Source organism: Pelmatolapia mariae, linkage group LG9 (genome assembly GCF_036321145.2).
Source record: "Pelmatolapia mariae isolate MD_Pm_ZW linkage group LG9, Pm_UMD_F_2, whole genome shotgun sequence".
Classification (NCBI taxonomy): Eukaryota; Metazoa; Chordata; class Actinopteri; order Cichliformes; family Cichlidae; genus Pelmatolapia; species Pelmatolapia mariae.
In genome coordinates this window covers 5773051-5794798 of record NC_086235.1, presented here as the reverse complement: position 1 = coordinate 5794798, position 21748 = coordinate 5773051, and the positions used below count along the sequence as shown (strand labels likewise).

Here is a 21748-nt window from a genome sequence, read left to right as displayed (position 1 = left end):
CTCTGCACGTGCCTGCGATCGAGCCGCGATAGCAAAATCTTAGCTTATGGAGTTAGTTATCCCAATACAAGTTTAGCAAGTTAAACTTCACTGGCTGTGTCCACAAACAGCATACAGAGCAAACATTACTCCATCATCTGATCACAAGAAAAGCAAAATGTCAGAAGAGTTCACCTTCTGGGTCAAACTCTCAGACCTGTTACTGTTTATTTGGCTGTTCATCGTGAGGTAATTATCAAGGTCAGTGCTGTGCTACTTCTGTTGTAACTCACATGAAATGTGTTTTAAATGGGCTCTATTGTCTTACAATGTTGTGTGAGTCTGTTTTGCTCCACAACGACACAACCCCTCCTGCAATGTTTACTATTACAGCAAAAAAAAAGGTAAATTCATAAATTTGTCATTTTTTAAACAGGCAGTATTCTGAAAACTACACATGGGTAAGAATATATTTAATGTTTTTAGCATGTTTTCTTACAGGATGTGACTGTGTTTTGCTCCATGAAGAGACAAACCTACATATTTTTATGTTGCAGTATAAGAGCAAGGATCCAAGGATATGTTATAGGGTCTATCTGACAATTAAAGTTGTACTTTCCAAATTAAATATTTATATTTACAGCGTGGAGGGCATCCAGTCGGGTCCTTGTACATTGCTTGCAAGTAGTCGTTGACACTTTGCAGCCTAGTAGGCATGGCCACAGCACCAGCAGTTCTTATAAACCTTCACACGTGTACTTCTGAAGTTGTTTCAGATGCTCACAACTGGAGCAGTACAGACGATACACCTGTCGCTCTTCTGGCATGATGCTTGATGGTAAAGGGAACTCAGGTGTGGTGCCACACCTGAGTTCCCTTTACCAGCAGTGGACCTCTATGAAAACAGCCATCTGACTTCACAGAAATTTTATACCCCAACAACAATACATCATTATTATGACTATTATTATGACTATTAATAGTCTTCTTCAGGAACCGACATGACAGTCCTGTGGTCTCCCTTTGAGTTGCCTTCTCCTCTCACGACTCCTGTTATCTGCTCTTTTCCTGGAATGGCAGAGAGAAATACACCTGCCTGCCTTGATTATTTGATTTTATTCTACTAGTGAGTGTCATGTTTTTTGACTTTTCCAGTGCTTTCAACACCATCAGGCCGACCCTCCTGGGTGATAAGTTAACAGCGATGCAGGTGGATGCTTCTCTGGTGTCCTGTATTGTTGATTACCTGACAGGAGGTCCACAATATGTACGTCTCCCACAGTGTGTATCTGACAAGGTAATCAGCAACACAGGGGCACCACAGGGGACTGTCCTCTCCCCCTTCCTCTTCACCCTCTACACCACAGACTTCAGCCACTGCACAGAGACCTGCCATCTTCAGAAGTTTTCTGATGACTCAGCGGTGGTTGGATGCATCAGCAGGGATGATGAGACAGAGTACCGGGCTGTGGTCGACTCCTTTGTCACGTGGTGTGAGCAGAATCATCTGCAGCTCAACGTGGCAAAGACCAAGGAATTAATAGTGGACTTCAGGAAGACCAGGAAACACTTGATCCCTGTTTCAATCCAGGGGGTCAGTGTTGACATTGTGGAGGACTATAAATACCTTGGAGTTCACATTGACAATAAACTGGACTGGGCTAAAAACACCACAGCACTTTACAGAAAGGGCCAGAGTCGTCTCTATTTTTTTGAGGCGACTGAGGTCCTTCAACATCTGCCAGAAAATGCTCAGGATTTTCTATGAGTCTGTTGTGGCCAGTGCGATCCTCTATGATGTTGCATGCTGGGGGAGCAGGCTGAGGGTCGCAGATGCCAACAGACTCGATAAACTGATCCGTAAGGCCAGTAATGTTGTGGGGATGGAGCTGGACTCCCTCAAGGTGGTGTCGGAGAGGCGGATGTTGTCCAAGATAAAGGCAATGTTGGATAACACCTCCCACCCACTACATGACATGCTCGCCAGTCACAGGAGCGCGTTCAGTGAGAGACTGAGAGTACCGAAAAGCACCACTGAACGACACAGGAAATCATTCCTGCCTGTGGCCATCTCCCTCTATAACTCATCCACTTAACACACACATGTTTCTTTTTTCTTTTTCTTTTTTTTTTTAGCTATTTATTAATAAACGACTTTTGTATATATATGCCTGTATATATTGTACTATTCTTAGTTAGTGTATTGTCTGTCTTGTTAATGTCTGTTTATTATGGAGCACTGTAACAAAAAAATAATTTCCCCTAGAGATCAATAAAGTATTCTGATTCTGATTCTGATTTTGTGGATCACAAGGTTTAAAACTACTTATAAACACACACAAACACAAAGTAACTCCACCAGAGTGCCTATTTCGGGTCACTTTTGCCGGTCGAAGCCCGCATAAAGGAGCAGGGTTGGAATTGTGACATTAAAAGACAATAATTGCTAAAAGAAATTTAATTTGAATTTCTAAATAAATTCTAAATGCATTTAGGACGTTTTTTGCTCACTTTATGTCTCTTTCACGATGTTATTTCTCTCTCCAACAGTGTAGGTTACAATTACATTAGCATGACCAATTATGCAAATTAGGTGATGACGTCATTTAGCGACTTCTAGCGACTTCTAGGACAGCCAATAGTGATACTAAACTACACAACTCAAAATATAATGAGGTTGTCTCAACAGGATTTTTCAATAATATTAAAAACTATTGTTGTAGAAGATTAGTTATTGTGACAGCCCTCTGACTGTGGAGGAAGTTTGTAATTCCATTTCTACACTTAAGGCCAATAAAGCTCCTGGCACAGATGGTTTGACTGCAGAGTTTTTTAAATCATTTTCTAATCTCCTGGCTCCGTTTTTACTGCAGGTTTTTATAGAAAGTATAGAGAATAACACCCTCCCTCCTACTCTTACACTACTTAGTTAGGTTACATATTACCAAGGGCGTCGATTTGGCATGGACGGAAGGGACACGTCCCCACCAATATCCAGCGATTATTGAATTGTCCCCACCAATAATTTGATCTCTTCGAGTAAAGAAAAACAAACCCGATAGAAAGAAAAAAACGATCTGTCAACGTCTCATTCACCCAGCGGTGCAGAAAGAGTTAAATTACGTTCTCTACTGGAGTCCTACCTCATGTGACAAATATGGCCAATGTGATTGGCTGTGCCTTTCAGTGAGCTCTGTTTAGTTTTAGCAGCGGCAAGTCTGCGCTGCGAGGAGGAGAGGAGGACGGCAGCAAAAAGGAAGAACCTGGATATAAGAAAGTATTTTTCAAAGAAACCTGTAAGTCACTTAAAGTTCACTCATAAACTGTGTCCGTCATAATAACGTTACAGGCAATACCAGGCCATACATGCCAACCCTCCCGATTTTTCCGGGAGAATCCCGAATTTCAGTGCCCCTCCCAAAAATCTCCCGGAGCCACCATTCTCCCCAATTTCTCCCGATTTTCCACCCGGACAACAAAATTGAAAAACCATATCCTAGATTGGCCCAGCCATTTCCAGTTTCCAACAATGGCTACTACTACTGCAGCTACTTAGTATTAATATTACTCTTATTACTCTTTCTGGGTCGCGAAAGATTTTCAGGCGAGAATGTAGTTGTGTAAACTTCAAATAACTTAAACATGTTATTGTTTGGCCTTTTTCAGTGTTTTATTTGTTCGTGAGTAAATCGGTTTGGCTGAGATTAAAGTTATTAGATTAGATTATATTAAATAAAACTTTATTAATCCCTCGGGAGGGTTCCTCCGGGGTTTGGATAAATGTCAAACAGAAAACTGATTAAACAGAAGTGTGAGATGGTCGAGAATCTACGCAAGCGTCCGGTTATATTTTATTTTATTTAGACAGCAAGGAGCAGATGGCAGAGGTGACGTAATTATGAAGGCTAGACCCCCCGCTCATTTCCGGTCTACCCGGCTTTCGGAGGACCCGGCCCACTTAGACTGCGAAGGCCGGGTCCTCAGGTGCAGCCTCTGAATTTGGACACCCCCGGAACAGGCCGGTGACATTAAACTTATCTTTTTAAGTAAACACTGAAAAACCCCTTTGAATGTCTCCCTAATTCTGAGGTCTCAAGGTTGGCAAGTATGTGCTAGGCTTTGGCCCACATCAGTCTAAACCTGTGTGTAACCATGAAAAAAGTGTTGCCATGTCCACCAGGACAGTATAGTATAGACTCCTTCACATAGTGGACATTGAGTTGTTGTGTGGGGCACCAGTAGTCATGTCTGTTGCTGTAACAGTAGTTCATGTTTAGAATAAAAAGTCCCAGCTCACTGATTTGATCGGGGCAATAGTGCCTAAAATGTTGCTTAATTTTGCTGAGAGCTCTTTTACTTTGTGGTAATCTTAGATGAGTAGTTTTATGGACAAAACCCACCAGGTCATTCAGTGTTCCCTTAGTACTAATGTGTAAGAGATGTTGGTGTACTATAAGTGAAGTAATGTTGTTAAGTCCTTATGTTCTGTCACCACTTAACCGTGTTCTATTTAAATAGATTTTCTTTGAGAAAGTTACTCTTTAGGGCCCTCTTCTGGCATGACCTGGTGTAACATGCGCAAATCTGTCTCTGCTCTATGATGTCATCAGAAAGTGCATGCTATTGTTTGGGGAAAAGACTTCTCCTGTTCTCCTGTTCTCTGCTGTAGTGGCAATTGTCTCCCTTAAGATGGTCTTTAAGGGCATTGTCGTTTTACCCTACTTCAACTGGCCTAAGTAAAGGGAGTGAAGTCAAACCCTCTTGTCTGCGTGGTCATTTTGAAGAGGAGTTTAGTCTGAATGTCGACTCTAGCAAGGTGTTAGAGGCAGAGGACATTACAGTAAAACGACAGCCTCTCAAAGACCAGTCTCGTGAGGAACTGCACGGCAAATAGAGCTATCCTCCAGAAACAGCTCAGCTCTAAGATTCAGCTGCAGATGTTGGCCAAATCCACTCGACAGCAACATGTCACAGAGAACCAGTGCATCAATGAAAACCAGATCTAATATATCTGGCTCCTCCAGGCATTCTAGGAGTTCAGCTGCAAGTAAGGCAACTGCCGCACAAGCACGTGCAGAAGCTGAGGCAGCTAAGGCTGAAGCAGCATTTGTGGATAAGGAGAATGATCTGAAGTTGCAGCAAGCAGAACTGGAAGCTTCTATGCAGCTTCGAAAAATGCGTCTTGAAACATCGTTGGATAAAGTAAGCATGGAAAAAAGGGCTGCAGCTGCAGAAGCAAAGGCAGAAGTTTTGGAGGCTGCAGTGTTTCAAGATAATAACGAGACTCTTAGTGAAATAGATGTTCCTGCTGATGACCCAGTAACACGCACAAGGGAATATGTGAAGGGTGCCACACATGGCAGCCAAACCACGCCCATTCTAGAAACCTCCAATGATAACACAGAGATGAAGCTCCCTCAGCGTTCACCGACCATGGACTCTTACCCCAAGATCTTTACGCCAGGATCTGATGTACATACTCGACCAAGCCCCAAGCCAGTTGCAGTACCGCACATCCAAACACGAACCACACCCATAGTAGCAAATCTAAAGGAACATTTCCCAGGCAAAGCTGAGCAAAGTGAGACCTACACCCCTAAACAAGAACCAACGGTCAATTATGCACAACAGCCTCTGGACAGTGGCTACACCGCCTATATTACAACAACAACAACTCCGGACAACTTCAACCACCCACAGGAGACCACATACCAGGAAAGGGGTCCACTGTACACTCCGCTAGAAATGGAGCAGAACATGTCAGACCTTGTTAGATTTATGGCTCGACGCGAACTGGTGTCTACAGGGCTCCTTCACTTCAACGATCGTCCCGAATGCTACAGAGCCTGGAAAGCATCGTTTATAAATGCCATCAGGGGCCTCAACCTCTCACCAAGTGAACAGCTTGACCTCCTCGTGAAATGGCTAGGTAAGGACTCAGCTGAACATGCCAGACGTATACGATCTGTGTATGCGAACCAACCAGCAAACGGACTCAGAGCTATGTGGGATAGGCTCAATGAATGCTATGGTGCACCAGAGGTCATCGAGGGTGCCTTTTTGAAAAGATTAGACAACTTTCCCAAGATTCCAAACAGAGACGGTCGTAAGCTAAGAGAGCTGGGAGACTTGCTGTCGGAAATACAGGCTGCCAAAGAAGATAGTGACCTGCTTGGGCTTAGTTATCTGGATACTCCTCGTGGTGTTACCCCTGTGGTGCAGAAGCTGCCATTTTATCTCCAGGAAAAATGGCTTTCTCTAGGCTTTAAGTACAAAGAAGATCGCAGGGCGCCCTATCCCCCATTCGGTTTCTTTGTGGACTTTGTGTGTCGGGAAGCACGGATGCGCAATGACCCTGGCCTCACACAGACAGCATTCAGCAGTGAGTTATCAGGCGCTAAGCAATCGTCTAAAGCCGAAGGTCACAAAGCTGTGGCAGTTTTTAAGACGAGGGTCTCTCCGGATCCTCTGCCTCCTTCCAACGGTACAAGGACTGCATCGTTTGGCACCCGATCTGGAAGCGAGCCTTCCACTAGAGATGATCCAGCAGAGCGCTGTCCGCTACACAATAAACCCCACCCCTTACCCAGGTGTCGTGGGTTTAGAGAGAAGCCAATAGAAGAAAGGAAAGCACTCTTAAAAAGGCACGGAATATGTTACAGGTGCTGCAGAGCCACGCATTTGGCAAGGAATTGTGAAGATGACATCTCCTGCTCAGAGTGCGGGAGCAAGAGCCACATTGCAGCCCTCCACCCCGGATTTACTCAATGGTCCACCAACACAGCACATTCCGCACCAGATCAGGGCGGGGAGAGAAACTCCAACCTGCATGAGACTGATGTTTCCACAGCATGTACTAAGGTCTGCGGAAACTATTCCGCAGGGCGTTCCTGCTCAAAAATATGTCTAACCAAGGTGTACCCGACTGGCTGCCCTGATGCTGCAGTTACGGTATACGCAATATTAGATGATCAGAGTAACAGATCACTTGCACGTACTGAGTTTTTCGACTTATTCAACATTTCAGGTTCTCCTTCACCATACACTTTGAAGACATGTGCTGGAACACAAGAGACAGAAGGCAGACAAGCACATGGCTTTGTGATTGAACCCATCAACGGCAGTGTCACACTTTCTTTGCCGCCACTCATTGAATGCAATGAGATCCCAAATAACCGTGCAGAAATACCAACACCAGAGGTAGCATTAAACCACAGTCATTTGAAGGCCCTTGCAAAACACATTCCAAAGCTGGACTCCCAAGCTTCCATTCTGCTCTTGTTAGGCAGAGATATCATTCGGGTTCATAAGGTCAGAAGACAAGTGAATGGCCCACAAAATGCACCCTATGCCCAAAAGTTGGACCTGGGTTGGGTTATTGTGGGAGATGTGTGCATTGGAGATGTCCACAGACCTACTGTTATCAGCTCTTGCTACACTAACGTACTGAATAATGGACGTCCTTCTCTCTTTCAGCCATGCCCAAACAAGTACTCTGTAAAAGAGAAATACAGTAGTGGTGGGTCCCCTTCATTTCCCCTCACATGCAAACATCCCCTTGCCAGTGAGAAACAGGTCACTTTAAACTCTGATGTGTTCCAGACAACAAAAGACGATGACAAAGAAGCTCCTTCAATCGAGGATGGACAGTTCATCCACATCATGGAACAAGAGGTTTACAAGGATCAAGAAAACAGGTGGGTGGCTCCCCTGCCTTTCAGATCTCCACGACCAAAGCTCCCAGATAACTACGAGCAAGCACTTGAACGGCTCAAATCATTGCTGCAATCTTTCAGAAGGAAGCCTAAAATGAAAGAAGAGTTTGTCTCGTTCATGGCAAAGATCTTTCAGAATGGGCACGCTGAAGAAGCCCCACCTCTGAAGCCTAATGAGGAACAATGGTACCTGCCTTGTTTTGGGGTTTACCATCCCAAGAAGCCCTCTCAAATAAGAGTCGTCTTCAACTCCAGTGCCCAGCACAAGGGTTTGTCTCTGAACCAAGTGCTCCTAACAGGACCAGACCTCAACAACACCCTGGTAGGAGTCCTCCTTCGGTTCCGGAAAGAACAGATCGCCTTCACTGTGGATGTACAACAGATGTTTCATTGTTTCATGGTGCGACCTGAAGACCGGAACTTCCTCAGGTTCCTCTGGTTTAAAGAGAACAACCCAGAGAAAGAGATTATGGAGTTCCGTATGAACGTGCATGTCTTTGGAAATAGTCCTTCACCAGCTGTGGCCATTTACTGTCTTAGACGTGCAGCACAGGAAGGCCGGAAGGAGTATGGGGAGGATGCAGAACAGTTCGTCACTCGTGACTTTTACGTAGATGACGGGTTAAAGTCCTTGCCTACACCAGATGCAGCTATTGATCTGCTCAAAAGAACTCAAAAAATGCTGGCTTGCTCCAACCTTAGGTTGCATAAACTGGCGTCGAACAGCAAGGAGGTCATGAAGGCCTTTCCCAGTGAAGATCATGCCACAGACCTGAAGGATTTGGACCTTACGTCTGACACTCTACCATTGCAGCATAGCCTTGGGCTGTACTGGGACTTGGATCCAGACTGTTTCACTTATCGTGTTCAGGACGAGAGGAAGTCATTCACTCGACGAGGAGTTCTCTCAACGGTGAACAGCCTGTACGATCCTCTAGGATTTGTTTCCCCTGTGACAATTCAAGGAAAACTGCTGCTTCGAGAACTTGCCTCAGAGTCTTCGGACTGGGACGCTCCATTGCCAGCAGGAAAAGAAAAGGTGTGGGAAAGTTGGAGAGATTCTCTGCAGGAGTTAAGACATCTGAGGATCCCCCGACCGTACTCAAACATGTCACCATCTACTGTCAAGTTAACAGAACTCTGTGTCTTTTCAGATGCTTCAGAGAAAGCAGTAGCCGCCGTTGCCTACTTGAAGACTGTGGATGCAGATGGGGGATGCTGCACTAGATTGGTTGCAAGTAAAGCCAAACTGGCCCCACGTCCAGAGCATACTATACCTCGGTTGGAGCTTTGTGCAGCAGTTATGGCAGTAAATCTGTCTGAGGTCATCACCTCTGAAATAGACATTGTACTTGACACAGTCACGTACTACACAGACAGTAAGGTGGTGCTGGGATATATTTACAATGAGAAAAGGAGGTTTTATGTATACGTGAGCAATCGAGTCCAGAGAATCAGGCGAAGCACAAGGCCACAGCAGTGGCGATATGTCTGCTCAGAAGACAATCCCGCAGACATTGCTACGCGGTCTATCACTGCAGACCGCCTTGAGAACACAATATGGTTCTCTGGACCGGCATTCTTGTCCCGACCTGAAGGGGCGTCACCTGTGGTACAGAGGTTTGACCTTTTGGAACCAGATCAAGACAGTGAAATCAGGCCTCAAGTCACAACACTGTCGGTCACAGTCCTCAAACATCTCGGCTCTGGGCGGTTCAATCGCTTCTCATGCTGGAGTTCCCTCATAAGGGCTGTTGGTACCCTTATTCACATTGTTCAGAGCTTCAAAAAAGGAAAGGAGTGCGTCGCTCAAAAATGTGAAGGTTGGCATCAGTGCAGCAGACCCCCAACCAGGGATATTCTTGAACAGAGTAAGGTAGTCATTATCAAAACAGTTCAACAAGAGGTCTATAGAAAAGAGCTGGAGTGTCTTGCATCAAATGTCAACATTCCCAAGAGCAGCCCACTCGTTGCCCTGGATCCTTTCATTGACTCAGATGGGCTATTAAGGATTGGGGGTCGTCTCATTGAGGCAAAAATAGGGTTCAACGAAAAATGGCCACTGATTCTGCCTGGACGGCATCACGTAACCACCCTCATAGTGCGTCACTTTCATGAGCAGGTACGTCACCAAGGACGTCTCTTCACTGAAGGAGCTGTCCGATCTGCAGGTTACTGGATCGTTGGTGGCAGGAGATGCATTAATAGACTCGTTTTCGAGTGTGTCACTTGTCGAAGGCTGAGAGGGAGGTGTGAAGTTCAAAAGATGGCAGACTTGCCACCAGACAGGCTCAGCATGGAACCACCTTTTAGCAATGTCGGCATTGACGTGTTTGGGCCCTGGTCTGTATTAGCCCGTCGCACGAGAGGAGGCCACGCTGATAGTAAGAGGTGGGCTGTCCTCTTCACCTGTCTGTGTGTCAGAGCTATACACATTGAGGTAATTGAGTCATTGGATTCCTCTAGTTTCATAAACGCATTCAGAAGGTTTATGGCAATTCGAGGGCCTTTGAAGAACATACGCTCAGACCGGGGCACTAATTTCACCAGAGCTTGTAAAGATATGGGGATTCCCTCAAATCTTGATGGGAAAGCCATGGAGAGGTTTCTGTCAGAACACGGATGTACGTGGACCTTCAACACGCCGCATTCCTCTCATATGGGAGGAGCATGGGAAAGGATGATCGGCATCACACGTCGTATCCTGGACTCGATGCTTCTTCAAATGGGCTCCTCCAAACTCACACATGAGGTACTCACAACATTCATGGCTGAGGTTTCAGCCATAGTGAACAGTCGACCACTTGTGCCTGTCTCAAACGATCCTACAGATCCTTTCATTCTTACACCTGCTTCATTGCTTACTCAGAAAGTAGGTCCATGCCCAGTACCAGAAGGAGATTTTGGACATAAAGACTTATTGAAGCAACAGTGGCGCAGGGTCCAAAGCTTGTCTAACACATTTTGGGACAGGTGGCGGAAACAGTATCTGTCAACGCTACAGTGTCGAACAAAGTGGACATCTGACTGGCCAAACCTTAAGCAAGGAAGCGTGGTGCTTCTTAAGGACAGTCAGTGCAGTAGGAACGACTGGCCCTTAGGAATTATCGCTGATGTGTATCCCAGTAAAGATGGAAGGGTGCGCAAAGTGCAAGTAAAGGTCATCAAGAAAGAGGGACCAAAGCTTTACGTCCGACCTGTGAATGAGATCATCTTGCTCATTCCTCCAAATGACTGAAATGTGTTTGACCTTGTCATATTAGTAGGTGAAACCCGCTGAGTTTCAGACGGGGAGTGTTCTGTCACCACTTAACCGTGTTCTATTTAAATAGATTTTCTTTGAGAAAGTTACTCTTTAGGGCCCTCTTCTGGCATGACCTGGTGTAACATGCGCAAATCTGTCTCTGCTCTATGATGTCATCAGAAAGTGCATGCTATTGTTTGGGGAAAAGACTTCTCCTGTTCTCCTGTTCTCTGCTGTAGTGGCAATTGTCTCCCTTAAGATGGTCTTTAAGGGCATTGTCGTTTTACCCTACTTCAACTGGCCTAAGTAAAGGGAGTGAAGTCAAACCCTCTTGTCTGCGTGGTCATTTTGAAGAGGAGTTTAGTCTGAATGTCGACTCTAGCAAGGTGTTAGAGGCAGAGGACATTACACCTTAAAGTCATATTCTTTTATTGTCATGACTGTATTTGAAGCTTTTTTTATTTTTGTATGATACCTGATTTATATGGAATATGGCTGAAGTAAACTAAAGTCTAAAATCAGTCATTTATTTAATAGTAATTTAACATTATATAATTCACATTGTTAAAAACTCCCAATTCTTTTAATCTTTGGGCTGAAGGAAGGACAATACTCGGTGTATAAATGCTCAATCAACAATACTTTATTTCCATACAATTCAACACTTAAGAGCATAAGAACCATCATGATGGGGAGACCTGCCTGCAGAGGGTCACAGCAAGTCTCAAACTGGTGACGGGTTACTTAGCTTCTTATAGCCTCTAGTGGTCAGAAGTCAGAAGTATAATGCAAACTAAAACTACATACTGATCACACCCTCTATACTAAGGGGTATAATATGATCTACAGCAGTATCATAATTCAACTACATTGATTACATATATAAGGTAACATATGATAACAGAATAATCTCACAACATATAAAACTATGAATTGTAATTTTAAATGGTTTAAAGGCATGCAGAATAGCATATGTATGTAAGTATATTTCTCCTTTTTTTTATCAAGAAGAAAAGACAAAAAGGAAAAAAAAAGAAACAGCGCAGGGTTCGGTGGTTGAATCATCCGTCCCCACCAATGCCAAAACCAAATCTACGCCCTTGCATATTACCATTAACTTTTCAGATAAAACGGTGATAAAGTCCTAATGTTTTCATGAAACTTCCTTTTTTGTCCATCTGAGCATAGGGGAAAAGGCTGTCTTGCAATTGTTGAGGTCACTAGTGTGCGCCCCATTTCTTCCAGGATCACTCTCTTTATAGGTTATAGTGGACTCTTAGTACTGAGAAGCGGTTTCATGGGACAAAGGCAATGTATTGCAAGATCTGGGAGATTGTAGAAATAAGCAGTAATGCCCTTCTTGCCATCTTTCCAGAAAAATAAGTGATCTGGAAGCTGTTAGGCTTACTTACAGCAGCAGCACTTTCTGCACCTGCATAAACTCCAGGACACATTTACTAGAATAAAATAGAATAGAATAGAATAGAATAGAATAATCCTTTAATTGTCCCACAAGGGGAAATTTGGTTGTAACAGCAGCAAAAAGACACATATACAAACAAACAGTACACAGGACACAGAACAGAAACATACACAATTTTTCTTAAATATTTACATTAAGGACAATGGTTACTATATACAGAGTATTGTACGGTTATTAAATTAAATAAAAATAACTACAAGTAAGAGGCAAACCAGGTTGTAGTGCGAATCAGTTGGTTAACTTATTGCAGTTAGTGCTGATGTAAACATTATGTTTGTTGGGAGCAGTTCTGATTGTACAGTCTGACAGCTGCAGGGAGGAAGGACCTGCGGAAATGCTCCTTCATGCATCTAGGATGCAGCAGTCTGTCACTGAAGGAGCTCTGCAGTTCAGCAACATTTACATGCATGGGGTGGGAGACTCTGTCCATCAGAGATGTTATTTTGGCCAGAGTCCTTCTGTCTCCCACCACCTGCACTGGGTCCAGGGTGCATCCCAGAACAGAGCTGGCCTTCCTGATGAGTTTATCCAACCTCTTCCTCTCAGCTGCTGATAAACCGCTGCTCCAACATACAACACTGTAAAAATGACAGATGCCACCACAGAGTCATAGAAGGTCTTTAAAAGCGCTCCCTGTACTCCAAATGACCTCAGCCGCCTCAGCAGGTAGAGTCTGCTCTGACCCTTCCTGTAAAGAGCATCAGTGTTGTGGCTCCAGTCCAGTTTATTATTCAGGTGAACACCCAGGTACCTATACGAGTCCACTATCTTAATGTCCACTCCCTGGATGTTCACCGGTGTCAGTGTGGTGGGTCTGCGTCTCCGGAAGTCCACCACCAACTCCTTGGTTTTTCCGGCGTTGATCAGCAGCTGGTTCTGCTGACACCAGTCCACAAAGTCCAGAGTCCACTGTCTGTACTCTGAGTCATCCTCACCTGTGATGAGGCCGACTATGGCAGAGTCGTCAGAGAACTTCTGTAGGTGGCAGCGTGGGGACTTGATGGAGAAGTCTGCAGTGTAGAGGGTGAAGAGGAACGGTGCCAACACAGTTCCCTGTGGGGCCCCCGTACTGCAGACCAGTGTATCAGAGACACAGCCCTGTGACCTCACATACTGTGGACGTTCTGTGAGGTAGTAACAGTGTTTGTTGCTGTATGTGCTGCAACTTTGAATTTTTTATTAATATATATTTAGTTAATATTTTGGCTATGGTGTCTTCTTGTGAAATGTCTAAAAGTAAAAGTGTTTTTAGCAGGTGCTTCAAAGCTAAGTTTGACTGGGAAACTCAAAGCTCAAATCAACAGAAATTCTCTGCAGCCTGTGTAATATTTGATGCATCATAATTTATTCTACTCTATCTGGCAAATACATATTTGTGTGGCAATGTCATGCACAACACACACAACTGTTAGATCCTTAAGATCAAACCTGTGTCATTCTTTTGGTCCACTGCAGTGTAGTAGTAAAAAAAAAGAATAAGTGAAGTGGCCACAAAGGGCTAGAATAGAGCCCAGAGTGTTAATGTTTAAAATGTATAAAAATTTTATTGATTACAAATGTTTACTGTTAATATCAACAATAAGCTTTTTATTTTGAAATTACAAGTATAAAAAATGCTGTTACATTTACATTTAATGCTGTTACACTGTAATCCTTTATTATAAGTATGGACATGGAATCAAGTGAACAACATTTTGAAATAAGTTTAATTGGAATTTTGTACTATGCAAAAACAAAACAAAAAACAACAACGACGACATATTAAACAAACAAACAAACACAGACAGTGCCTTTATTTGTCCATTACATGTCAAACATAGCACTGACCCATAGTCCCTGCTCATCAGCACATGCTTTCAAAAAGAGCTTCATGTCCTCTGCAAACTGAAAAACAAAGAGGTACAAGTCCCTTGCTCCAGTGTCTTCTTTCTCTGACATGTCTCTTAAGACCCTCTGCTGGTCCCCTTGATTTAAGGACAGATATTCTGGCATTGTTACGTGCCCACGGAAAAGCTTTCTGTCTCTTTATGCATGTAGCAGCTTTGGCCTCTCCAAAAAATTTAAAGTCCACCATTTCCATCACGATTTGCTCTTGAAGGAAAACCTCCTTTACAGTTTTTCGGCAGTAATCTAGTGAGCGAAGGTGCTCACATAAACTGAATATAAACTGATATTGTGAGACATCCCCCATGTTTTCCTCTGAACGTGAACTGGCGCAGAAAACCCATGGCCAGTTCTCTGCACAGCAAATGTAGTTTTATCTATACAAACACTGCAGATGACTGGCCAGGCAAACATCTATTAATTGGTTGGAGTGCCTCCTCATCATGTGAGTCTTGTAGTTGTTTGTATGAAGAGTAAGGCCACAGTGAGGGCATGTCATTTTCATGGACTTTCCATCAGCTGCAATTTTATTGAACACAGAGGGTAGAGCATATGAATGTTCTAGATACCGAAGACAAAACCTTGGGGGGGGAGGGGGGGGGGGGTGTGCTCCTCGGAGAGTTCAGCGGGGAGCAGTCCTGATAATGGTGGCTGACTTGGCATTGAAGAATGCTGACAAGACAATAAATGCCTTGCCATATCCCCACGCCATATGATTATAATCTTACAGACAGGGCAGTGAAAGTGTCCTGTTGTCCTACATGGCAGCCTGCACCGGCATATCATTTTATCTGTAAGAGATAAAAAAATAAAATAAAAAACAACAACAACAACATGTAATTTAAATGTAGTTGTATAGAATGCAATCAATTTATCTAACAATCAGATTGTACATGTTAACAAAAACATCCAAGCCAACCTCAATAATGAAAGCAAAATGGTATAGATCACAAAAGTTATGTCAAGAAAAGTGGTGAAAAATAAATAAAAATATATTTTATAAAAACACAATTTTTGTTGCAGATGAATGCAACAAAAATTGTGCATATTTATAACTATAAAGTATATTTAATACAAACTAGAGATGGACCGATCCGATATTACGTATCGGTCCGATACTGACGTAAATTACTGGATCGGATATCGGAGAGAAATAAAAAATGTAATCCGATCCATTAAATATCAAAAAAGCACCTCACAAAACTTGCAACACGGCGTAACTGAGCTCAAACCGTAGCACGTCAGAGAGGTAAAGCAAGTGTGTAAGTTCATCTCTGAATGTTTGTAAAGCACTCCCACGTTAAGCTTAACAACCGATATATAGAGCGACTGCCTCTTCTTGCTGCTGCTTAAATCGTGAAACTGATTTGATCAGCTGATTTATGGAGGACCAGAAGAGCCACGCGCATCGAAATAAAAATTTCTGTGCTTTAATAATGAATTGTAGAATAAATTCTGCAATTGTAAATTCATTTTTGAATTCCAATTTAATAAACTGCAGTTCAAAATCCTTTTTCCAATTGCAATTTAATAAACTGCAGTTCAAAATCCTTTTTCCACCTGCAATTTAATAAACTGCAGTTCAAAATCCTTTTTCCACTTGCAATTTAATAAACTGCAGTTCAAAATCCATTTCCCTTTCCTGTTCGCTCCGGGATTAGCTGCTGGATTAGCTTCGGATGATCTGATATCCTCGTGTTGGTGTTGTTCCCAGATCATCATGAAAATGTTGTTCCAGGATCAACATTGCAAGTGACCAATCAGAATGTCGTGACGTTATTCTTTTGCGCGCCAAGCCATTCTTGCATTTATGAAATTCCAATGTTGCAAGGACAATATCAATTCTGCTTACCGTTTATTAAAAGGTTAGGGTTAGGATTAGGGTCAGGGTACGTTGATCGGCGGACAGAGGCGGTTTCTCACAGCTTAAGTACAGTTTTTTGTTTTACGGTGTTTTTTCCCGAAGTCGCAAAAGTATGACGTCACAACATTCTGATTGGTCACTTGCAATGTTGATCCTGGAACAACATTTTCATGATGATCTGGGAACAACACCAACACGAGGAAATCAGATCGAGCATTAGCTTCTGGATTAGCTGCTGGATTAGCTCTTCGATTAACAACTTGCTGGAGGCTATTCAAATTAGCCACACCGTGGGATGTAAGGAGCTCTCTGATTGGTTGGTCAGACACAGGCTGTCTGCCAGCCTGGATTTTTCTAGCTCATAGCTTCGCCCTGCTAAGAAGCGTGTGTGCTTGTACAAAGGCCGTTCAGCCTCGGGATTTACACTCGGCTCGACACGGATATGTGAAGAATGAAGGGACCCTGCAGCGAAACGGAGAGCCAACCTCTGACTGAGTGCCTGTCTACACAGTCTGACCACCTGTTGAAGGTAAGGTGCTAACGTGGCTAACGCTAGCATCACCGCACGTAGCCCCGTTATTTTAAGGTCATCTTAGCTAATGAAAGTTTTACGTCGCAGCTGTACGAGCTCGCTACCTGTTTTGTAAGCTGCTGTGCTCTTCTCAAATAAAGCTGGAAGCAGCTCAGACTGTTAGAACCAGCACTGAGGCCTGTTACATTTATACAGTGTTAGAGCAATGGCTGCAACCTACAGCCTTTAAACTAGCGATTAAAATGCTGACAGTAAACTCGTCAGTCCAGATGTTACCACATTACTCTATGGTACTTAGAGTTAAAACAACTGAGCCAGGCTGATTAAAATAACAGCTGTCAGTTCTCTCATTCCTTATATCAAGACTGGAGATCACACTACTGATTTCAGTTCATTTAATATGTGAGTGCACAGATTCATTCTCAACTGGACATAAATGATGATCAAAGGTTGTATATATGATGAAGTCATCAAATCCCAGCCTCTAACACAGTGCGCTGAATCTTAGCTTTGAATGTCCAGTATATTCTAATCAGTGCAATGTAAGCATTCACTGAACCTACAGTATCTACACCTGTGTGGCAAATGTGTGGTAAAGATACAGATAATGAAATGTAATTATTAATACAATATACATCATGAGAAACGAAAGCTGAAATTGATTCAGTTTAGTACTTTTCTCTGTATGCTCTGTGATTATAAAGGCCTTAAATTCTGTGATATATACTGTAAATGATTTTCACAGAGGTCTTAAAGTACTTAAATCACTGCTGATAGTCTGGTTGTTTATATTTTCACGTTTTTGTGTCTGTAGGGCTGTTTGATGACGATTTGGACTCCTCTGGGAGATGAGGACACACCCACATCTGTTCCATACTGCAGCCATTGATGGTGTTATGGCTCTGAGGCAGCTTTGGGCCATCAGACGCACACACTGGAAAACCAGCACCTGGACTTCGTGCAGGAGAGATGACCTCAGTGATGGACTCTGCATCCTCTACTTTACCTCTAATCTCTTTCTTCTTTAACACACAATTAAAATCACTCCAAAAGAGTGTAAACTTACTGAGGAAGTCTCTAACTTGTACACATTTGTACTTTTACTTGTTTTAGGAGTTATTTTTAAGAAGAGTAAAGTTATTCAAATAAAGTTGTTATTCTTCTGTATTTATTCTTTTGTATCATGTACCACAGTCATACTGAACTTTACAGACCTGGTGAATTGGAGAAAACAAAGAACACACACACACACACACACACACACACACACACACACACACACACACACACACACACACACACACACACACACACACACACACTCTCTCTCTCTATTTCAGCCTCAGGCAAAATTGAGCCCAAAGAAACAACAACAAAGTTTAGTTCCTCTGGATTTTCCATGGAAAATTGTTTTATCACTCATCCAGGTGACTTCTCCAGTGTCACGGATGAGTGATGAATGTATCTCCCACTGGAAACCATTGTGTCCAGTTAAAGTCAATCGACATTTTTAAGGAGAGTTGTTAGACAATGAGTTTTAACTTGCAGCACAACACAAAGCTGCCATACTGGATCAACGATCAAAACATTTAATTGAGCAGAATTAAGGTAAAATGTAATATCCTCATATGACACATCACACATGATCCAGCATTGTTCTAAGAATGCAAACTTTCTTATTGGAAGTTTCCACAGCTGCCAGAAAGGGACAGCTTTCTGGCTGGTCTTGATGAGTGGTCGTTGCTCTCTCGTTTTCTCTGGAATTGCTGCACAGAGGATGTAACACCCATGATAAGCGCTGAGGTTTGTGTCCTTGTCAGAAATCAGCAATACTCAGCTTCCAGGTAAGGAAAAGTGGAACCAGAAGATATTCAAATGCATCTCTCCACAGCTGCTGATGAATTCTACAAAAAACAAAGTTTGTTAAAAACATTTGCAGGTGAATCACCACTGATTTATCAGTGACATCCATTTACTCAAAAATTACTGACAAGTGGATAACTAGAATATATAGTTTATAATTTCAACAATGTCCTGTACAAAATGGAACTGTACATGACAAATGTGGTGTGGTGCTTGTGGAATTTTTAACAAGGACCCTACAAAACTTTATAGTACTCATGCTGCCAAACTTTTGACAGCTAGGTGTGCAGTTCCTGCTTTAAATGCATTCAAAATCTAAGTGATAAGAGGCCAGAAATGTTTGAACTCGCTTATGAACCTACATCACTGAGGCCGTCTCTCCTGCATGAAGTCCAGGTGCTGGTTTTCCAGTGTGTGCGTCTGATGCCCCAAAGCTGACTCAGAGCCGTAACACCATCCATGGCTGCAGTATGGAACAGATGTGGGTGTGTCCTCGTCTCCCAGAGGAGTCCAAATCGTCATCAAACAGCCCTACAGACACAAAAACGTGAAAATATAAACAACCAGACTATCAGCAGTGATTTAAGTACTTTAAGACCTCTGTGCAAATCATTTACAGTATATATCACAGAATTTAAGGCCTTTATAATCACAGAGCATACAGAGAAAAGTACTAAACTGAATCAATTTCAGCTTTCGTTTCTCATGATGTATATTGTATTAATAATTAAATTTCATTATCTGTATCTTTACCACACATTTGCCACACAGGTGTAGATACTATAGGTTCAGTGAATGCTTACATTGCACTGATTAGAATATACTGGACATTCAAAGCTAAGATTCAGCGCACTGTGTTAGAGGCTGGGATTTGATGACTTCATCATATATACAACCTTTGATCATCATTTATGTCCAGTTGAGAATGAATCTGTGCACTCACATATTAAATGAACTGAAATCAGTAGTGTGATCTCCAGTCTTGATATATTGAATGAGAGAACTGACAGCTGTTATTTTAATCAGCCTGTCTCAGTTGTTTTAACTCTAAGTACCATAGAGTAATGTGGTAACATCTGGACTGACGAGTTTACTGTCAGCATTTTAATCGCTAGTTTAAAGGCTGTAGGTTGCAGCCATTGCTCTAACACTGTATAAATGTAACAGGCCTCAGTGCTGGTTCTAACAGTCTGAGCTGCTTCCAGCTTTATTTGTGAAGAGCACAGCAGCTTACAAAACAGGTAGCGAGCTCGTACAGCTGCGACGTAAAACTTTCATTAGCTAAGATGACCTTAGCGTTAGCCACGTTAGCACCTTACCTTCAACAGGTGGTCAGACTGTGTAAACAGGCACTCAGTCAGAGGTTGGCTCTCCGTTTCGCTGCAGGGTCCCTTCATTCTTCACATATCCGTGTCGAGCCGAGTGTAAATCCCGAGGCTGAACGGCCTTTGTACAAGCACACACGCTTCTTAGCAGGGCGAAGCTATGAGCAAGAAAAATCCAGGCTGGCAGACAGCCTGTGTCTGACCAACCAATCAGAGAGCTCCTTACATCCCACGGTGTGGCTAATTTGAATAGCCTCCAGCAAGTTGTTAATCGAAGAGCTAATCCAGCAGCTAATCCAGAAGCTAATCCAGCACCTAATCCCGGAGCGAACAGGAAAGGAAAAAGGATTTTGAACTGCAGTTTATTAAATTGCAAGTGGAAAAAGGATTTTGAACTGCAGTTTATTAAATTGCAATTGGAAAAAGGATTTTGAACTGCAGTTTATTAAATTGCAGGTGGAAAAAGGATTTTGAACTGCAGTTTATTAAATTGCAAGTGGAAAAACGATTTTGAACTGCAGTTTATTAAATTGCAGGTGGAAAAAGGATTTTGAACTGCAGTTTATTAAATTGCAATTGGAAAAAGGATTTTGAACTGCAGTTTATTAAAGTGTAACTGAAAAAAGGATTTTAAAATGCAGTTTATTAAAGTTCAATTGGAAAAAGGATTTTGAAATGCAGTTTATTAAATTGGAATTCAAAAATGAATTTACAATTGCAGAATTTATTCTACAATTCATTATTAAAGCACAGAAATTTTTATTTCGATGCGCGTGGCTCTTGTGGTCCTCCATACTGATTGGCTTTTCTGTTGTGAGTCCGTCTCTTTTGTTTGATTTTGGCCCACTTTGCACCAGAAAGAGGAAACCAGCGGCTGAACAACAGCAGCACGTTTAACCCTGATTAGCAGTTGTTAGAATTTATTTAATATTAATTTCTACACCAGGATCCTTTTCTACATAGCTGACGGCTGGTAAATGTGCAGGGGCGGATCTAGCAAAGTTTAGCCGGGGGGGGGGCAATAGGGCATGAACAGGGAAAAGGGGGCACAAAGACATAATTTTCTTTCTTATTCTCATTTAAAATGTTTAGCTTTTCTTTTGTTTGTTTGTTTTTTGTTTTGTTTTTTTCTTTTTTTGTTTTTGTCTGTCCCATTTGGTTCTTTAGCCGTCAGAATTGTTGTCTGAAGACCAACAAGGATACCAAATGGATTTATTTTGCCAAATGGATCATCATGGCATTGCCGTATTGGTCCATTTGATCAAACTTTGTTGTTATTATTTATTTTATTTTCAGTTGTTACAGATGGGACAGACATAATTGGGGGATAGGAAAGGGAGAAAGAAAGAGAGGAAGGAAAAGAAAAACAGAAGGGAAAAGGGACAGTGAGAAAGGGCACTTACAAAGACAAAGAGAAAAAAAAAATCTCCTGGATCACCTGTTGAGAGAAAAAGAAGAGAAAACAAGCAAAAAAAACCCCAAAACAAAACAAAGCAACATACTAAACACAACACCATCACATTAATCTAGCTAAGTGTGAACAGCAGTAAATACTAAATATTGAATGTTGTTGCGCAGCACGCAGGACAGACATCGCACAATGTGCTTTGAAGTAGCAGCTAAGAAAGGTGTAGTTTATGTCTATGAACAGTGAACACCCGTGTGCACACCTGTGTGGATCAGCGCTTGTATACAAAAGGTTTCCCCATGTAACGGTCTGCTAGAGGGTGTGGAGGGCCATAGCCCCGTCCCCCAGGGCATGAAGCAGGCATGGAGGAGATCCAGGCTCCAGACATCCAGAGGCCCCAGAGTGCGAGAGCCCAAGGAGTACCACCGGAGGGGCATCCGTGCCACCCTCC

General features: G+C 42.8%; 1 long non-coding RNA gene across 1 annotated transcript; it reads right to left on the bottom strand.

Moving 5' to 3' along the window:
* Nucleotides 1-18358: 18358 nt before the first annotated feature.
* Nucleotides 18359-20127, bottom strand: LOC134634995 (uncharacterized). Its single transcript, XR_010094911.1, has 3 exons — nucleotides 19884-20127; nucleotides 18927-19095; nucleotides 18359-18605 (listed from the first exon to the last, which is right to left on the bottom strand). It is a non-coding gene; the product is annotated as an uncharacterized LOC134634995 (long non-coding RNA).
* Nucleotides 20128-21748: the final 1621 nt, after the last annotated feature.